Source organism: Epinephelus lanceolatus, chromosome 8, assembly GCF_041903045.1.
Source record: "Epinephelus lanceolatus isolate andai-2023 chromosome 8, ASM4190304v1, whole genome shotgun sequence".
In the NCBI taxonomy this organism is placed as follows: domain Eukaryota; kingdom Metazoa; phylum Chordata; class Actinopteri; order Perciformes; family Serranidae; genus Epinephelus; species Epinephelus lanceolatus.
Genome location: NC_135741.1, coordinates 17,603,970 through 17,622,421, shown reverse-complemented (window position 1 = coordinate 17,622,421; position 18,452 = coordinate 17,603,970). Strand labels below are relative to the sequence as shown.

At 43.1% G+C, this 18,452-nt stretch overlaps 1 protein-coding gene across 2 annotated transcripts in view; it reads left to right on the top strand.

Moving 5' to 3' along the window:
• The first annotated feature begins 9,078 nt into the window (after positions 1-9,078).
• LOC117258946 (prickle-like protein 2) overlaps positions 9,079-18,452 on the top strand; it is a 64,850-nt gene continuing 55,476 nt past the window's right edge. For both annotated transcript variants that reach the window (XR_013491938.1, XM_033630202.2), the window contains exon 1: positions 9,079-9,582. The gene's annotated coding sequence lies outside the window, so the exon portion shown is untranslated. The remainder of the gene's footprint in view (positions 9,583-18,452) is intronic.

The window sequence follows — 18,452 nt, the reverse complement described above, 5'->3', positions numbered from 1 at the left end:
TACACATGGTTTAATTTACATAGCTGGTCCAAAGAGATCAAATTATACAATATTTCACAAAAATGCATTTTCTTCCCTCATCCCATGACCACTCAGATTTATCTGGTGACCCTTTGGAGGGGACTGTCTTTGTTAGTTTAATGTACACACACACACACACACACACACACACACACACACACACACATATATACAGTACAGGCCAAAAGTTTGGACACACCTTCTCATTCAATGCGTTTTCTTTATTTTCATGACTATTTACATTGTAGATTCTCACTGAAGGCATCAAAACTATGAATGAACACATGTGGAGTTATGTACTTAACAAAAAAAGGTGAAATAACTGAAAACATGTTTTATATTCTAGTTTCTTCAAAATAGCCACCCTTTGCTCTGATTACTGCTTTGCACACTCTTGGCATTCTCTCGATGAGCTTCAAGAGGTAGTCACCTGAAATGGTTTCCACTTCACAGGTGTGCCTTATCAGGGTTAATTAGTGGAATTTCTTGCTTTATCAATGGGGTTGGGACCATCAGTTGTGTTGTGCAGAAGTCAGGTTAATACACAGCCGACAGCCCTATTGGACAACTGTTAAAATTCATATTATGGCAAGAACCAATCAGCTAACTAAAGAAAAACGAGTGGCCATCATTACTTTAAGAAATGAAGGTCAGTCAGTCCAGAAAATTGCAAAAACTTTAAATGTGTCCCCAAGTGGAGTCGCAAAAACCATCAAGCGCTACAAGGAAACTGGCACACATGAGGACCGACCCAGGAAAGGAAGACCAAGAGTCACCTCTGCTTCTGAGGATAAGTTCATCCGAGTCACCAGCCTCAGAAATGGCAAGTTCACCGCAGCTCAGATCAGAGACCAGATGAATGCCACACAGAGTTCTAGCAGCAGACCCATCTCTAGAACAACTGTTAAGAGGAGACTGCGCGAATCAGGCCTTCATGGTCAAATAGCTGCTAGGAAACCACTGCTAAGGAGAGGCAACAAGCAGAAGAGATTTGTTTGGGCCAAGAAACACAAGGAATGGACATTAGACCAGTGGAAATCTGTGCTTTGGTCTGATGAGTCCAAATTTGAGATCTTTGGTTCCAACCACCGTGTCTTTGTGAGACGCAGAAAAGGTGAACGGATGGATTCCACATGCCTGGTTCCCACTGTGAAGCATGGAGGAGGAGGTGTGATGGTGTGGGGGTGTTTTGCTGGTGACACTGTTGGGGATTTATTCAAAATTGAAGGCACACTGAACCAGCATGGCTACCACAGCATCCTGCAGCGACATGCCATCCCATCCGGTTTGCGTTTAGTTGGACGATCATTTATTTTTCAACAGGACAATGACCCCAAACACACCTCCAGGCTGTGTAAGGGCTATTTGACCAAGAAGGAGAGTGATGGAGTGCTGCGGCAGATGACCTGGCCTCCACAGTCACCGGACCTGAACCCAATCGAGATGGTTTGGGGTGAGCTGGACCGCAGAGTGAAGGCAAAGGGGCCAACAAGTGCTAAACACCTCTGGGAACTCCTTCAAGACTGTTGGAAAACCATTTCAGGTGACTACCTCTTGAAGCTCATCGAGAGAATGCCAAGAGTGTGCAAAGCAGTAATCAGAGCAAAGGGTGGCTATTTTGAAGAAACTAGAATATAAAACATGTTTTCAGTTATTTCACCTTTTTTTGTTAAGTACATAACTCCACATGTGTTCATTCATAGTTTTGATGCCTTCAGTGAGAATCTACAATGTAAATAGTCATGAAAATAAAGAAAACGCATTGAATGAGAAGGTGTGTCCAAACTTTTGGCCTGTATATATTTATCGACCTTGGAAGGGAGGGTTGGGAGTGGGAGATGTCAACTGTAACTCTGCACCTTTTCCTCTGAATGGAAAAATCAAATAAGGTCTTAAAAAAACGTTGGACCAAGCACTGAACCTTGTTGAACCCCATGTGACCCTCAGCAAGCCATTTTATCATTGTTTATTTGGACATACTCATGTCAGTTATCAAGATAGTTACTTATCCATGAGTATGCTAACCCTCTAATACCAAATCTTTCAAATTTCTTCATGAATAATGTACGATCAATAGTGTCCAATGGCTTTTTTTCTTTATTTATTTATTAAATCTATGAGTACCCTACAGTATATTCCTTATTTCATATTGCTTTGGATATCCAGTACAATCAGGTCTATCATTGCAATTACACTGGAGTGACATTAGATCTGAAACCATGCTGATGTTTATTTAATAAGCTGTGTTTTTCTATGAAATGATCAAGTCTTTAAACACAAATTTTTTTCAAAAATGTTTGAGAACTGAGGAAAAAGTGCCCATCTGAATTTTTGTAAATAGAAATGACCCTTGCTGTTTTCATTGTGTTGGGATATAAGCCTGTTTGGAGTGACTGGTTTCAGTGTATGAACTCTGAATAGCTTTACCAATTTATATAATTTTGCCCTACATCTCAGTATTTTTTGTGGAGACAATGGAAATTTGAGGAGAAAAAATAGCACGTTAGGAATGAGTGCAGCTCAGGCGTATAATCATCAGGATATTCTATTATTTGCATCTAATGGCAAAATCTATTTTCAGCCTGCAACAGAAATGTGCGGAGAGGAAACGACTTTAACAGCTACACTGCAGCGTTTCTTTGACTCATGTAGGAAGCTCCATTTCTTCTTCTCACATGCTTCTCCTTTTCCTCTCAGATAATCAGCTATTGATTCCTTTTCCTTCACCGTCCCTCCTTTTGCCTCGATTCTATTTCCTCATCTTCACGCCCTTTGGCTCAGATCATTTCTCCAGCTGGCCCAGAGATGACAGAAATTCATTTGGATGTGTGACCCCGGCAATAGACCACCACAGTTTTGGGTCTACAGTCGTTAAAACAATTTCTGGTGACAGTTATTGAGTTACGATTATTGCATTATGTGCCCCTCACTTCACAGATGTCCCACATCTTATCTGATTTTCTCTAAGTCTGGGTCCAAATTAAATCTTGTCCTGGCCATAAGTGCTGTTCACAATTGATTTCCAGTGTAACCCTTGAAAATAACCAATTTATTCAGTAAGCAGGATGTCGATCAAGATAAATAGCAGTGCTTGAAGATTTAAAATTAAACACCCATCAATATTTTTTACTCATTTATAATGACTTGGAGGATGTCTTGTGAGTCTAAATAGATAAATCCAGTCTGGTCAGCAGAGGGGGAATAATAAACAGTTCTGAGGTCACAAGATTAAATTTCAGGGGTCTTGTGGATGCTATGTAATTATTTATACTCCAGTTTTCACAAACAGTGACGTTAGTGTCAGAATCAGGGCTGCAGGAGTCCTTGGGGGCATAAGCACATACAGAGAGCAGAAGCAGCAATCCAGCATCCAACACTGGCACAAGTGAGGATGGAAATAGGGGCGCTGCAGGGACAGAGCGCCTGCCGCAGCAAGCGAACATGCCGTCTGCAGTCATTTTGACTTGACCAGTGGACTTCACTGGAAGCTGATTGGCTGTTGAAACAGGCGACGTGCCTTACATTCTACAACCAGCGGTTGGCGATTTGACTAGCTGAATTGCAGGTGACACCATCAGCTAGCTAGAGTTGAGCTCAGACGGCCAGTTCACACCACTGCAACTTTTCGCTGCATCGTTCTAATTCGGTTTCGTTGCAAATCTTTGGTCTGAACTGGGCTTGAAGATTTCTGCATCTCCTGAGGGAGCTGCGCAAGTCTGATAGATTGAAGACTACAAGTTTGAAAATAAAGATAAAAAATTGGGGGTGTGGAGTTACAAAGAAGTGAGCTTACCAGACTCCGGGAGCCCGCTCCTCATCTCTACTTCAGGCTAGCGGCAATAGGCTTCATTAGCCACCACTAGCATAAGGCATCCATTTCTTTAATTGAATTGTCATCAGTCAGGATGCATTGTGGGTAATGTAAGTGCGTAGCATTAAGAGGGGACAAATACACACACTTAAAATATTGAGGGGGACGTGTCCCCTGTGCCCCCCCAGAAATCTGCACCTATGGCATCAGGTTTTGACAAAGAACAAGAATGTACAAAATTAAAACAAGTGATTTTTGGTTCTGCTGCATCAGTTTTGACACTTTTAAAAGACATTTCATCATGACAATATTAAAGGAGTGCAACAGGGTAGGGTATCTGGGGTCTCAACATTTGGCACATCATGTACACTACATCAATCTGAAATGTGTTGTACAGTTAGAAAGAAATGAGGCATTCATATGTTTCTGATTGTTGTAGTTCTGTACTCCAAGTGCTGACTCTCAGCTTCTCAGCTATGAGTCCCCCAATTTAACAACACTGCCCCAGATAATAATCCTAAACAGACAATGCAAACAGTTTTTATGGCCTCCTGACCTCAATCCAGACCAGACTGATGGGTAAAGACTGAAATAAATACAAGCCTGGCAGAGCAGCACCACAGAGGGAAATCAAGTATCTGCTCAAGTGTGTGGATCATAAACTTCAGACAGTCAAAATGATTTATAACCAAACTCTAAATTTACTTCTTTTTATTACTTGTCCAATTAATTATTATCCCCCAAAGTTGGGAAACTATGTGTGAAAAGGGTTGCAGCTTCTACGCTCTTTTTCTGATGTGGCTGTAAACGCCCTCAAATTAAAGCTAAAAGTCAGCACTGTAATTTAACCTCACTTCAGATCCAATATGCTGGAGCACAGAGCCAGCACATCAAAAAATGTATCACTATACCGACACTTTCTGAGGGTGCTGGATAAATTAATCACTGCACTCATATGAAAGAGGATACCGAAGCCACAAAAAAGGACCTTGTACTTTCAAGACATGTCATTGTGTGTCCTGCTCACTTTTGAGAGTCTTCTCATTTACTTCCCCTCTTCTTCTCTTTCTGTGTGTGTGTGTGTGTGTGTGTGTGTGTGTGTGTGGCCCATGCTGCTTTTTGGCAGCATAGTTCTGTTGCAGCTAAATATAATTGTCACTCTTCACAGCGCTTAAAAATATTCACACACAATTAAAAAAGTGACACAGCTGCAAGAATAAACCTCTACCAAAGTTCATCTTACAATTTGGTCAATTATCATTATGAAAAACAGTTTTCAATCTCTGAAACTACAAGATAAACTCTTGTTAACTTAACTTACCAGTTGGTCAAATATTATAAAAACAGTCTTCTTCCTATTGGCATACACATTCATTTTGACTTGAGCATGAACTGATTAGATTTTGGTGGTCAAGGGTCAAAGCTCAAGGTCGCTGTGACCTTGCATCCTTCTCATGAAGGCAATGTCTCAAGAACAGCTTTAGGGAATTTCTTAAAATTTGGCACAAATATTCACTTGGACTCAACAATGAACTGATTGGATTTTAGGGGTCACAGGTCAAGGGCACTCTGACCTTGCACTTTTTAAATTCAGCGTTACTCACCAACATGTGTTGTGTGTATCCTTGAGCTGTCACAGATGTGTTGAATTCATTTCCCTCTGCATAAAAATAATGCAAAACAGGTTTGTTAAAACCTGCATTGTTTACTTTCTAGTGGTCTTCTTCTCTGCCTTTGTTGGTTAGGGCTGTGTATTGGCAAGAATCTGGTGATACTGTATGTATCATGACACAGGGGCTCCAATTTAATATACTGTAAAACTTCAATTAATAGACCAGGCTATGATTTGCTTAAACAGGCATCTGTATGGGACAGAGCATGTGAGCGGAGCGGGGAGCGGGCGGATTTTGTGTTGAGCGAGGAGCGGCTATTTTTTGAAAAGGTGGAGCAGAGCCTTATCTCTCGCTCCAATTTCACTCCGGTCGCTCATGCCACACCCAGAATACATCTTTGCACCTGCGCACACCCACACTATTTTCTTTCAAAACTATGGAGTTTACTGTGTACTTCAGAAAAGAAACTGAGAAGAGAAGCAGTGGTACCTTGGAGAACAGTCCCTAACTACGGGGAGAGGTGAGAGGGCTTCGGAGATCGGCCGCTTAACCTGGTCCGTCTCCTCTACACTTTGACTTATTTCCACCCTGCCAGCGATACCGTGTAGAATGGTCCCTAACTGCGGGGAGAGGGCTTCCCCGGAGAATCTACCAAGCTCATGTTTTATTGGTGCCGTAGCATTGTTCCGACCTCTCATTAGTCCGACGTCCTGTTGTTGATATGTGATTATTACTGTATTTGTGTACCATAGAGGATCAGCAACGCAACAAAAGTAGGCTACTGGTCGAGATACAAGTGTCATAGAGAGGAGAGAGTGAAACACCATAACCTCCTGTTATTAACTCTGGGGTCGGGGTTGTGTGGGGAGCTCTCTGCGGTGCTGAACGGCTCCCGGCGGGCATATTTCTGCCTTGATGGTGCGCTGCGACCGGCTCTGGGTCAGCTGGGAAAGGCTTGAGGCAAAGCAGGCTCACGGCTTATGTGTTTGCCACTTTCTTTTTCATTTTAACCCACACCATGATCTTTTTCTAACCCTAACCAAGTGTTTTTTGTGCCTAAACCTAACCAGACCTTAACCACAAGGCATCATGATGATTTCGGAACAACAGGACTTCGGAACAATGAGTTTAATATGGTCGGAACAATGGGATGTTGGACCAATGGGCTGTCAGACCAATGGGCTCTCGGAAAAATGGGCAGACCCCGTTTTATTTGTGAATAGAAGATTACAGGTTAGGGTAGTAAGACGCAGTTTTTTTGAGCGGAGTGGTGAGCGAGTGGAGCGGGATTAAAATTTATGATGGAGCGGAGTGGAGCGAAGAATGCGCAGAACCAAGCGGAGCGGACAAGCGGCGCAAAGTGACAGGTCTGCGAGCGAGGAGCGAAAATTTTCACCCACTCCGCTCCGCTCACATGCTCTGGTATGGGACAGGCTTTTTATTCCTTTCACACAAAACTGTTGCTCAGTAAACACAAGGAAATACATTTGAATTGTTTATTTAAAACAGTATGATTAATACATTTGTATGTGGGGCCCATGTGGATTAAAAAATGGGCCTTATATGGGATTGTCCACGGGTTCCATACTGACCCCATGCTAACTGCCCACTTGGGTGGGTTTACCCATGTGGGCTCCACATCGGTTATGCTAGGGCTACCTGCCTAGCAACTGTGTTGGACCTAAAATGGGCACCTTATCCGGGACTCACTTGGGTAAACCCACCCATGGGGGAAACTGGCATGTGGTCAATATGGAACCCGTGGACAATCCCATATAGGGCCCATTTTTCAGCCCAATTACTGCCAACATGTACCCTGGAAATCCAGAGTTCTCGCGAGAGCACAATTTGAATTTGCTCAGCGAGTCACTCTGGCAATCAGTCATGATGCTAATTACCCATGCCGTTGGAGCCGAGCTGCACCAATCACATCGGTGTATCTGATATAGGCAGGCCAGAGGTGGGCTAAACAGATGACGACAGCGCTGCGACAACAAAGTCCGGAAACAGTCAGTAAACATTGCAAGATGGCTACGGATGAACACCAGTTGTTTGAAACGGCTTTGGCCGCTACAATGAACGAGTTAGACTTGGCTTTTTCTCTAAAAGTGGAACAGAAGGCGGCACTCGAATCTTTCCTTTCCAAGAAGGACGTTTTTGCCGGATACGGCAAGAGTCTAATCTACCAGTTAGCTCCGCTGGTAGCTAAGCGTATGGGTTAGGGTTGTTCTGATTGGTCGTAGTGTTATCCAGTTGCTTGCAATGATATTTTCAAATGCATGCTTGGTGCCGACCCTGGAGTTGAGCCATTTTCATTACTCATAGCCAGACCCTAAATCTTTCTAAATTTGGGTCTGGATTTCCAGGCTAGCCAACATGGGCCCCACACATAAATGTTGGCTGGGCCAGAAGTCATTGTAAGTACACATTGTGATTTTGTCAACACTCAGGACATCCCCCCTGGGTGTCCTCAGTGTCATCTTTAACATCTTTCTCAATTCTTTGTCTATGGAACGGCTTTAGACTTTATACTTGATGACATCACACATTTGAGTTTTAGCACAGTTTTTGGATTTGGGAGAGAGTTGTTTATGTTACTTGTATTTTAGGACTGTACTAGACCAAGGGAATAACGTGTAAATTGTGAAATGGGCGTAGTTCCCCTTTAAGTTTAAACATAAACAGTCCAAACATCTGGTGCTGATGTTGTCTTTGGAGGACAGACTCTGATGTGTAAGTGTTGTGATTCAGTTTGTTACCACTACGCTCCTCTGGAAGTCGACTTATTTTTCTACCCTCATCAGTCAAGCTTTTTTTCATCACAGTTACTCATTGTTTGTTCTGATGATTCAACCAGAGGAGCTTAATGTCCATCCAAACCCAGCTCTGATGGTCTTCATAGAAAATGAACAAAAAATTAAACTTCTGGGACCCTGAACGCCCAAAAATACCTGCTCCCACCTCACTACACAGAAGGGCACTTATCATGGAAGGCACTGCATGTCAGTGCGTAGTTGCAGATCTCAGTGCGGTAGAAGAGCAACAACCTTGTGCACTATTTTGGTTCTTTATCTCCATTTTTTCCAGGAAAATTACAGCGGGCCAGACCTTAGTGTACTCACATGTGGCTGCAGCCTTGATAGAGTGAATCATATATGACAGTGAGTCACACCTGTGATGCAATGATGAATACTGAGCATTAATAATCATATTTATCTGGATATCTTCATGCTGTGTGCTTTGTAAGTAGTTAAAACATTTGTAAGACCAAAAACAATGTTCTTTACTTGGTAGAAACAGTAAGGGATAGAATTAGGGAGAATTTTTGTTTGTTTGTTTTCTATAAATCCTGTCATGATCGTCTTCAAACATCACCTGATTTCTCAGAGCAAAGTATGTCAAGCCCTCCCAGACAATTCTCCATTTCATTTTCATCTCCTCAGGCGTGCATAAATACTCCTGTTATTCTAATCGGAGGCTGTGTGCCGCCGTACGATTGGCTGATCAGCTGATGACTCACTTCAACAGGCTGGTGCGGGGCTGGCAAAGAAGAGGGTGGGTGGAAGGGTGGAAGGGTGGGTGGGTAGGTGGCGGTGAAACAGGGAGAGCAGGAGGCGGGAGTAAAGCTCTCTCCCACAGCTTGTACGCTTATATTGTTGTTGTCAGAGCATGCTGGTTTCTCACGCACTAACACACACACACACACACACACATAACATATATACTTGCAAAGGGAGTCAAGTTAATCTATATACACTTTCTCACTGTTTTTTTCTCCTGCCTCCTCAGCCATAGCTGCCTGTAGCCAGACTTGAGGAGAGACACAGAGCCCTGAGGAGAGAGAAAGAGAGAGAGAGTGTGTGTGTGTTGTGCTGATCACAGAGGCTGCAGCCCCCAGCCTTCCCTCTGCTGCTGCTACAGTACGTGTGAAAGGCGGAGAGGGAGAGGCAGCGGAGGCAGAGCTGGTGTTTGTCTCTGAGACTCGGAGGGAAGAGGAGAGCGCTGTGAGCTGTGCGGTGCAGAGCAGAGACAGTCAGTCCTCTGGTATGTGTCCAGTGTGAGCGACTCAGTCCAGTCCCCTGCGCACCTCTGCCGCTGTCTGATCAGCAGGACTCTGACCACCGGCCACACAAACAGGTGAGTCTCATCAGCCTCATGATAAATTAATCTAATTAGCCAATTTGACTTGACACTTTGATGTGATTGTGATTTAATGTTGCTGTAAAAATAACAAAAATGCTTAAAGTTCTCATAAGAAATGAGGTGTATCCATCATTAGTTATGTGTGTGCTAAGGGATGTGGCGTGTGGGGGTGTTTTTTCACATGTATGTTTTGCATTAGTTTGTGCGAAGGCTTGTTTACCTCTTGACTGACAAGTGAAAAAGACCACAGGGACTTAGGGTTGGGGGGGGGGCAAAAAAAGCCTCTGATAAGATGAGTAAATCTGCCTGATTTCATCCCCCTTTTCCCCCATGTGTGAATCCATGTGTCCCTGAAAGAGAAAGTGGGTGGAGTGGGAACCGCTTCAGCTCTGCTACTGTTATCTCAGTCTTGTTTGGAAACAGAGAGAGAGAGAGAGAAAAAAAAGAAAAACACGATGAAGACAGTGCCATCTCAGATGCTGCGCTTTAGGAGGACTACGGTGTTTGATGGAATGCAGATTGTGCATACATTTGTGTTGGTAGCGTGTGTGTGTGGACACAGGCATTTATCGGCAACTGTCAGGAAAATCTGCAGCTGTTTACATGTCAGATTTACACTGTTTTTCTTGAGCTTACTGTGAGCCTTTTGCCTCAACTGCGCAAGAGAGCTGCTGCATCCAGCCCTAATTGTTGTGGCATTGACAGGCGATCAGTGTAAGATTATAACCAAATTCCCAGATCAAAGTCTAATCCATTACATAACAAGATTTTCAACATATTGAAGTGATTTAAAAGACAAAGCTGACATCAAACCACAGATCTATCTAATGAGCAAGATTATGAGTGGCTCTGTTTTCTGTGATATAATGTGCAAAGGTAGATTTTGTTGCCTGCATGTCTAAATGTGATGTCACAGTTTTAATCTACCATGTTTATTTTAATTTTGTGCCACAACTTTATTATTTTTATCTTGATACGAAGCTGTCCTCTGATCTATTATCTGAACCAAACATTGCAGATTTCAGCACCTTCCTCTCCTCCATGTTAGCGTGTGACACTTGTCGCTCGCATCCTGGGAATGTAATTTGTGTATAATGGCAGCTCATGAGTGTTTACCGCAGGGAATCAGCAGGTCGGTCCAGAATTATTTCCTCCACTGCACCCACTTGTTGAATCAACTTCAGCTCTTTTTGAAGTGTGCCTGTGAAGTAAGTCCTAATCTGCCGTGTCTCACTTCGAGCCTGTGCAATTTGCGTACAGAGGGGACAGAGAAATACGAGGCTTTGAACAGGACCATATGGCCGAATGAGATTTCACAGAGAGACATTGTCAGTGTCTGGATGGTTTTAAAACCCCTGAGCCATGACTGTGATCTGGGCTGCCATTGAGAGGGAAAAATCTCCCTCCCGTGTTCGTCTCCGTCACTGTGGATGCTGCTGTTGTTTGCCTCCGACTGTCAATCTGTCAGTGGCTGTGATGTTGAGGAATCAGCCCCTAGCTCCCCACTGACCCTGCCACATCCCTTTATCACACATCCCTCAATATATCTGTCCGTCCATCCATCCATCCATCCATCCATCCATGTTTCTCCCATCCCGGGTTTCAAATGTTTGTCTCCTCACTTTCACCGCGCACCTCCCTCCACCCCCCCCTCCATCCCTCCACTCTGGTCGCCACAGAAACGGCTGATTCAGGAAGGGTGGGCGGGTGTCTCAGAGCTCTTGCTGCTCTGCCCCATGCGGTGCTTTCACAGTACATTTCTGCTTCTGTGCTGCTTTTATGGCCCCGATATGCTGACAGTTCAGGTGGCTCAGTCAGATGTTATACAATCGTATCAGCAACACAAAGGCTGTTTGTTCCATCCCCACAAAGGACAGGTTCGGTATTTAGAGTTGCATTGCCATTCATGATCAGTTGGTACCAACACGGGGAATCTCTTCACTGCCCGCTGACAAATCACCAGTGCTGGCAGATGTTTTTTTTTTAAAGGTTTACTGTGCTGAATTTGCGGAGACATTATTTATGATTCTGACGTAAATGTCTGCCTCTTGACTGGCCTACTAATTGATCCTGAGAGATTGCAGCCCTATTTTTGCTTAAACTTATATGACACCTGAGTCACACTGTGTGTGTTTAGAGACGACACCGAGGTGATTAATAATGTAATATACCATGACCGAGTCATTTAATAATAGATATGCTACGACCTTTCCCTTACATAAGGTCGATGAAGCAGAATGGGAGTGATGGCGTACAGGATGGGAATGAATAGCTGAAAATTCTTGGATAAATAACCCCCCTCTTAACTGTGTATTACTGTAGACCTCCCACTCACAAAAAAAAAGAAAAGAAAAAACCAGTGAGCGCCAGAAAAAAGATTTGCTCCTGTAATTACAGATGACTTTATCAGAAGTGGCTTTTTGTTTTCGTGTTGTGGTTTTATCCATTTTGTTGCCATGTTTAGGATTTAGCTCTGGTTGCCATGGTGATGGTTTGTACAGTAGCATAAAAACACTGCCTTTTAGAAAAGCTTCTGAACAGGAAATGAAACCTGTGTTGCACCGCAGTCAATCCTGAGCAGGACCCCATGAACTTGTCCTGCTGTGCCTGATTAGATTAAAATGGGAATTCGTATCCACTGAGGAGCTAATGGGAAAGACCAGCTCAAGCTTTTCATGTTTTTGTGTTCATTGTACAAACACATTGTGGATCACAGAGTCACAGTCTTTCTGTGGTACACAATCTCTGACAGATTAGCTGTTATAAAAAGTTGCTTGCATTCAATATTATTTGAATATTTACTGTTGCTTAAACAGGGATAAAGAGCAGTGTCTCATCAGCCTGACCACTATTGATATCAAGAACTTGCTCAAAGCCAAATTCTCATCCTATGTAATGACAAACTCTCAGTTTATGTTTGGTTTTTTTGAGAGCAAAATGGTATAAATGTCTGCAGGCTGCAGGGGTTTCTCCACCCTGCAGTGTTCAGCCATTACAGTCAGTGGTGACGCAGCCCGAGACTCACACAGCACACTGCAGACCCGTCACGAGACACAGCCAGAACAAAGAGCATACACTGTCATCTAAGAGAAAAACTCAACATGGATGATAAGACAGAAGCAGCGTTTCCAAAATACAAGGACTGTAGGTTGGCAGAAACAGTATGATGCCACGACGAGACCCCTGCTACTTTTTTAGGACGCTGTCCCAGGTAGCGCTGCGGCACTGGACGCCTCAGTTGGGACACTGGTAGATAACTCTGACGTCCCTGTGTGTGTGTACCTGTAACTATTCACTGTGTCATGTGAGCATGCGAGGTTGTAAATGTCTGAGGAGTTCTGCAGCTTTACTTGATGTCTCAACAAACTCATAACTAAAGCACAAAGGTAAGTTTATAAAAGATGAAGTCAAAAATTGCCAAAAAGAAAAATGTAGACTCAAAGTTTTCTAAATACATTAGACCCCAACAATTATACTGAATGTTGCTGTGATAGCTAATGGATAGCTGAGTAAAATAAACTATGTAAAGAGATCAAATGCAGAGTTCAAACTAATTTATGACCTAGTGCTAGGCTACACTGATATGGGAACACACCACCCCAAATGCAGAAGACATTGGTTTAGTACAAATATCCAGAAACAGTGGCGACATACAAAAATCTGGATCCCACACATATGCAACTTAAGTGGGGCCCCTTCCCCCTTTAATACATCCATTATTGTGCCTGTGCGTAAAATCTTTGAACAACATACTGTTGCTGAAGTGTGGAGTTTTTCTTTGAGCCACTAGAACATTACAGAATGTTAATTTTATTGTAGTTTACAGGCCTTCATAATACCCTGGGTGCAAGACAAAGGTGGAAAGCCATCTTACTCTGGCCCCTACACTGAGAACGGATACTGTATATCATGACAGAAAAAACAAAAACAAATAAGATTTCACAGGTTTCTAACAGGTGCTAACCCACAGCTGAGATCAGGTCCGACCCTACATGAACCCACACTGTCTGGGCCCGACCCCAGCCTGAACCACTGCAGCAGCTTGAACCTGATTAAAAAACCCTAAATTTTAACTGTAAAAGAATAAAATAAAATAATAATATCACAACATTTATTACATTCATTCATTCATTCATTTTCTGTAACCGCTTATCTTGTTGGGGGTCGCAAGGGGGCTGGAGCCTATCCCAGCTGACACTTGGCAGAAGCGGGCTACACCCTGGACAGGTATCACAAGGCTAACACATCATGCTTACATGATGCTCACACCTACGGCCAATTTAGAGTCACCAATTAACCTGCATGTCTTTGGCATGTGGGAGGAAGCTGGGGTACCCGGAGAGGGCACACTGACATGGAGGTGGGCATGTGGGCTCTGCACAGGGTTCGAGCTGTTTGAACAAGGACCCCTCTTGCTGTGAGGCGACAATGCTAACCACTGCACCACCATGCCGCCCCATTTATTACAAGCTAAAGTCAGCTAAAGTCGTTTGTTACACGATCTCAGACACGCTCTTCTCCTACAGAATGCACAGCACAGTCCAAAAACTGCTGTATGCTGTATACTCACTAGAACTGTATGACATTTCTCCTCATCAATAAGAGGGTGTAGTGGGGACAGGTTGGTAGCAACGCAGCCAATACTGCACATTATTCATGACATTACACAGACTACAAGGTCTGCATTTAAAACAAACAAGCAAATCACCGGGAAACTGAAGCAAATCCAACTCAATTCAAGCCAGGGGGAATTTCGAGAAATTACAGCCTGGCCCAAACCCAGAGGGCCGGGTCGGGCCCAATCGAGTTGGGGCAGAGAATCAAACCTTTAGCTCATAGATCTAGAATAATAAAGCACTTCAAACTTAAAGGTACAATCCAGATATATTAAAAAAGGGAATCAAAACCACAAAGACAGGATTAGAACCTGCAGTCACTCTCAAACTGATTGACTGGTCTTAATATAGGAGGAAATGTTGTGTAATAACTCAGTTAAAGTCAATAAACTCTTCCAGTGATGCAAACACAATAGTAAAACTGATCCAAACACCACATTTCAAGCATCCTTATACTGTATATTGCTTAATATTTATACAGGAGAAGGTGATCTAATGCTGTTTTAGATATGAGAAATAGTCTCTCAGATTTATTCAGCCAACAGCAATATTGTACTTTACTTATACTGCTTATAACATAAAGTTTCAAAACAGTAGATAAAAACGAACAGAGTGTCCAGCCCTCCTCCTGTCCTGCTGTCACACACTTCTCCAGAGGGTGCGACACAACACTAAAAACTTCCTAAAGCTACAACACATATAAAAGCAGTAAAGAACGCTTGTGAATCACAACGAGCCAAATAAACCTGTCTGAGAAGGATCTACTGTAAGAGGGTCAAACAGCAGCAGGTACTCTGTAATATAACAGGCCATTGGCTTTAGCATCAAGCTGATTTACCTTTATAATAAAGAGGCACAATCATGCATAATGAAGGTAAACCCAGGCTTAAAACTGCCTACCTGGGACTTGGGTGTATGAATAAATCCTCAGCAAACTACAGGATCCTTGACCGCAACTTGTCCTCCTGCTGAAATAAATGGGAATAAAAGCTGTGAAAGTTTAAGTTTGGGGATATGCTATATTTTTTTTTTACTGTCAGTAAATCCCATGAAAAAACCCAAACCAGATTATTCCTCTGTGCCACAGACCAACACTGTTATCCAAAAAACACACATCCATGAGCCTCAGCACTGCACTGGCTGACATGTTCCTTCATTAGCATGGACATCGGCAGAGTAGTTTATTTTGAGTCGGCCCCCAGATACACCGTCCTGCTGCTGTAAATACTCACTACAACACCAAGATGGAAAAAGTCCCCAACTAATACAGCTATTTACTCCTGTTTGATTACTGTAACATTTGTAAATAACTTCAGTGGCTGGCAGCTTTAGGAAATAGTGCAGCCTGTGTTTATGAAGCCTATGAATATTTCCAGCCTTTTCTTTAAAATCCACAATTAGAATACATTAAAATCTGTAAGAAACCTGAGTCTGAATAGAACAGTGTGGAATAAAGATGTTAAAACACTTTAAAGTTCAATAAAACCAGTAGCTTGTATTCACCTCATCAAAGCCCTTTTAACACAGAGATCCTGCTGCTGCTACAAAGACCCTTAATACCATCCCACTGTGGAATTTTAGACAGCATGATGGTGCTCTGGAAGCAAAAATGGTGTGATGTGTGTGGCGTGTAACACAACAGCGTTGGCCTCCTTTGGGACTTATAATACACGCATCTGGCTGAGCTGTCTAAACAATAACAATTCTTGAATTCAGCTTTAGGGGAAAGATCTTGTCCGGTAACTTTTGTAAAAATGTAGGGAACTGCCTGAAAAAGTGGCATATTAAGATTGTTTTCATCGAGACATCAACATGCCAAAGAACTGATTGGTGACCAGGTGTTCGACTGACAGAGCAGCGACTACATTAAACATACTCATACTTAAATCATTTGTTAAGCTAGTGATATAAAGCCCAGTTCAGACCAATGATTCACGACAAGCCGAAACCGTTTTAGAACGTTGCAGAGAAAAGTTGTAGAGGTGTGAAGTGGCCATCTGAGCTCGACTCAAGCCGGCTGATGGTGTCACCTGCACCTCAGCTGGTCAAATCCCTAGCGGGTGGTCTTAGAACGTAAAGCTGGTTACCTGTTTCAACAGCCAATCAGCTTGTAGTGAAGCTCGCTGGTCGAGTCAAAATGACCGCAGACGGCGTGTTCGCTTGCTACAGCAAGAGCTCTGTCCCTGCTGAGCCTTGTGTTTCGTCCTCACGTGTACCAGTGTCAGACGGTGGGTTGCTACTGCTGCTCGCTGTTTGTGCTTAAGCCCCGCCCACACACATGCACATTGACTGACTAATTGGCGCTGCTTACTTGCATTATTGTGGCATATTTATTATGAATCCAATCTATCTGATGCTCATCTAGTTTTTGTTTTTCGCCCTTTTCATCACTACTGCAAATACAGCTGTAGCCAGTATCTCACTACCACTATCCTCCATCATATTTTAAGAAGCAACAAATTATACTTAGCTACAAATAAGCCTGAAAAGCTGCAAACAGAACGGAAGTACAGAGAGTTGTTGCATAGAAATGATACACCATTGTATGTAGTTGCATTGGTATGAAACTGCAGGTTCTTAGAACATTGCAGAATGGCGCATTGCAAGTAGTTGCAAGTTTCAAGAAGTCTCTTCGCGAATCTTTGGTCTGAACTGGGCTTAAGATAACTTAAGGCTTGATTCAAAGCCGATCAAGGTGAGTTTTGTCTCATGTCTTGTCTAAGATCAAAAGAAAGAACTTCAGAACAGTCAAACGCCATGTTGGCCTCAATATTCTTCAATCAAAATGTAATTCAACGCTGTGAAAATCTGAAACTCACTCGAGATTTTGCAGTGTACAGACCGCAGGATACAAACCACCTTTCCGCCAAACAAAGATGGCGGCTATCTCGTTATGTCACGTTGACTTCAGTAATGGCATAATATGGTAAAATCAGTCATCAGTCTTGATCTTGTCCTCGGAGGGTATGGAGCTAACGGACCTCATTGTCTCCCCAATTTGCAGACATTTTCAGCTGCTGTTCTTCAAGTTAGCTGCTAACTGCAACTGTGGTGGGTCATACACATCACACGTAACATAAACGTAGCACCCATTCCATCCATAGTCCTGTCTTGCTGGCTCACACTTTTAACACAGATGTCGATTTGGCCCGCTTGCTGCTTCCACTGCTGGCTTAAAGGTGGAACAACTCTGTCCCCTGATTCTGTGTTCTTACCTTTAATACAGCACGGTGATGACGCAAAATAACAGCCTTGAACAGACAGTGTAAAAGGGGCTCTAAATTCACACACACACCTGGTAACTCGTGACTGACAAGGTGCTAACTGGAAAAAAATGTATGCAGTATTAGATGTTTTTGTTTTCCCTGATTTGATGTGATGAAGCAACAAATCACGACTTGTACTCATAAAAAAGATTTAAGAATATCAGCAGTGGAGCTCGCTGCTCGTGTAGGAAGATCGTTCTCCTTTGCTTTGTTGAGCAGATTAATGAGTATTGAGTGTTTCTTCCTTTATTGACTTCACTCTTTCTACACTCAGCAGCCACCAAGATTGATTTTTCCAATAAGTTGGCCCTGTCTCTTTACTGAGCTATTCTGCTGGTGGATTGGGGGTAATGAAGGTGTTGAGGAATAATCTTAAAAATGTTGCCACGAGGAATTAACTTCTTTTTGTAATCTTGGCTGCGGACAAGTGAAAAGTGCATGTTTGCTACCCACAAGCTAAAAGGAGCGGTTCAAAATACACTGAGAGGAAATCCGGTGAATCATGCATCTTGATTTCCACGTGGAGTGAAAGGTGAATATTTAGCCTCCAACCGGTCATTACCACAATCAAGCTCCTCTTCAAGAGGATCCTGGATGATTCCCTGTGGCTCGCTGCTGTCTGATGACTAATGTTCTCCCAAGCGTCATATTAAAGCCCCTTAATTGGTTAGAATAAACCAATCATTAACTTGCTCATTAGAGCTTATTGTAGTGCTGAGCCCACTGTGACTCGATCATAGGAAACTTCTGTAATTGTTCCCAACGCCGAGTCGTGGTCCTGTCTGCGACATTATTCAGGACTCATCAACACCAATGTCCTGACTCATTTTGGTTCTTTAAAGATTCCTCGCCACTTAGTGTCAGGGTGATTCTGCACTAACCTCACTGTCCTGGCCAAAGATTCCCATCTGGACACACTCTTCCTGCCATCTGCTCCTCTGCTCTCTTATTGGCCAGTCCCTTTGACAGTTGTGAGGCCTCC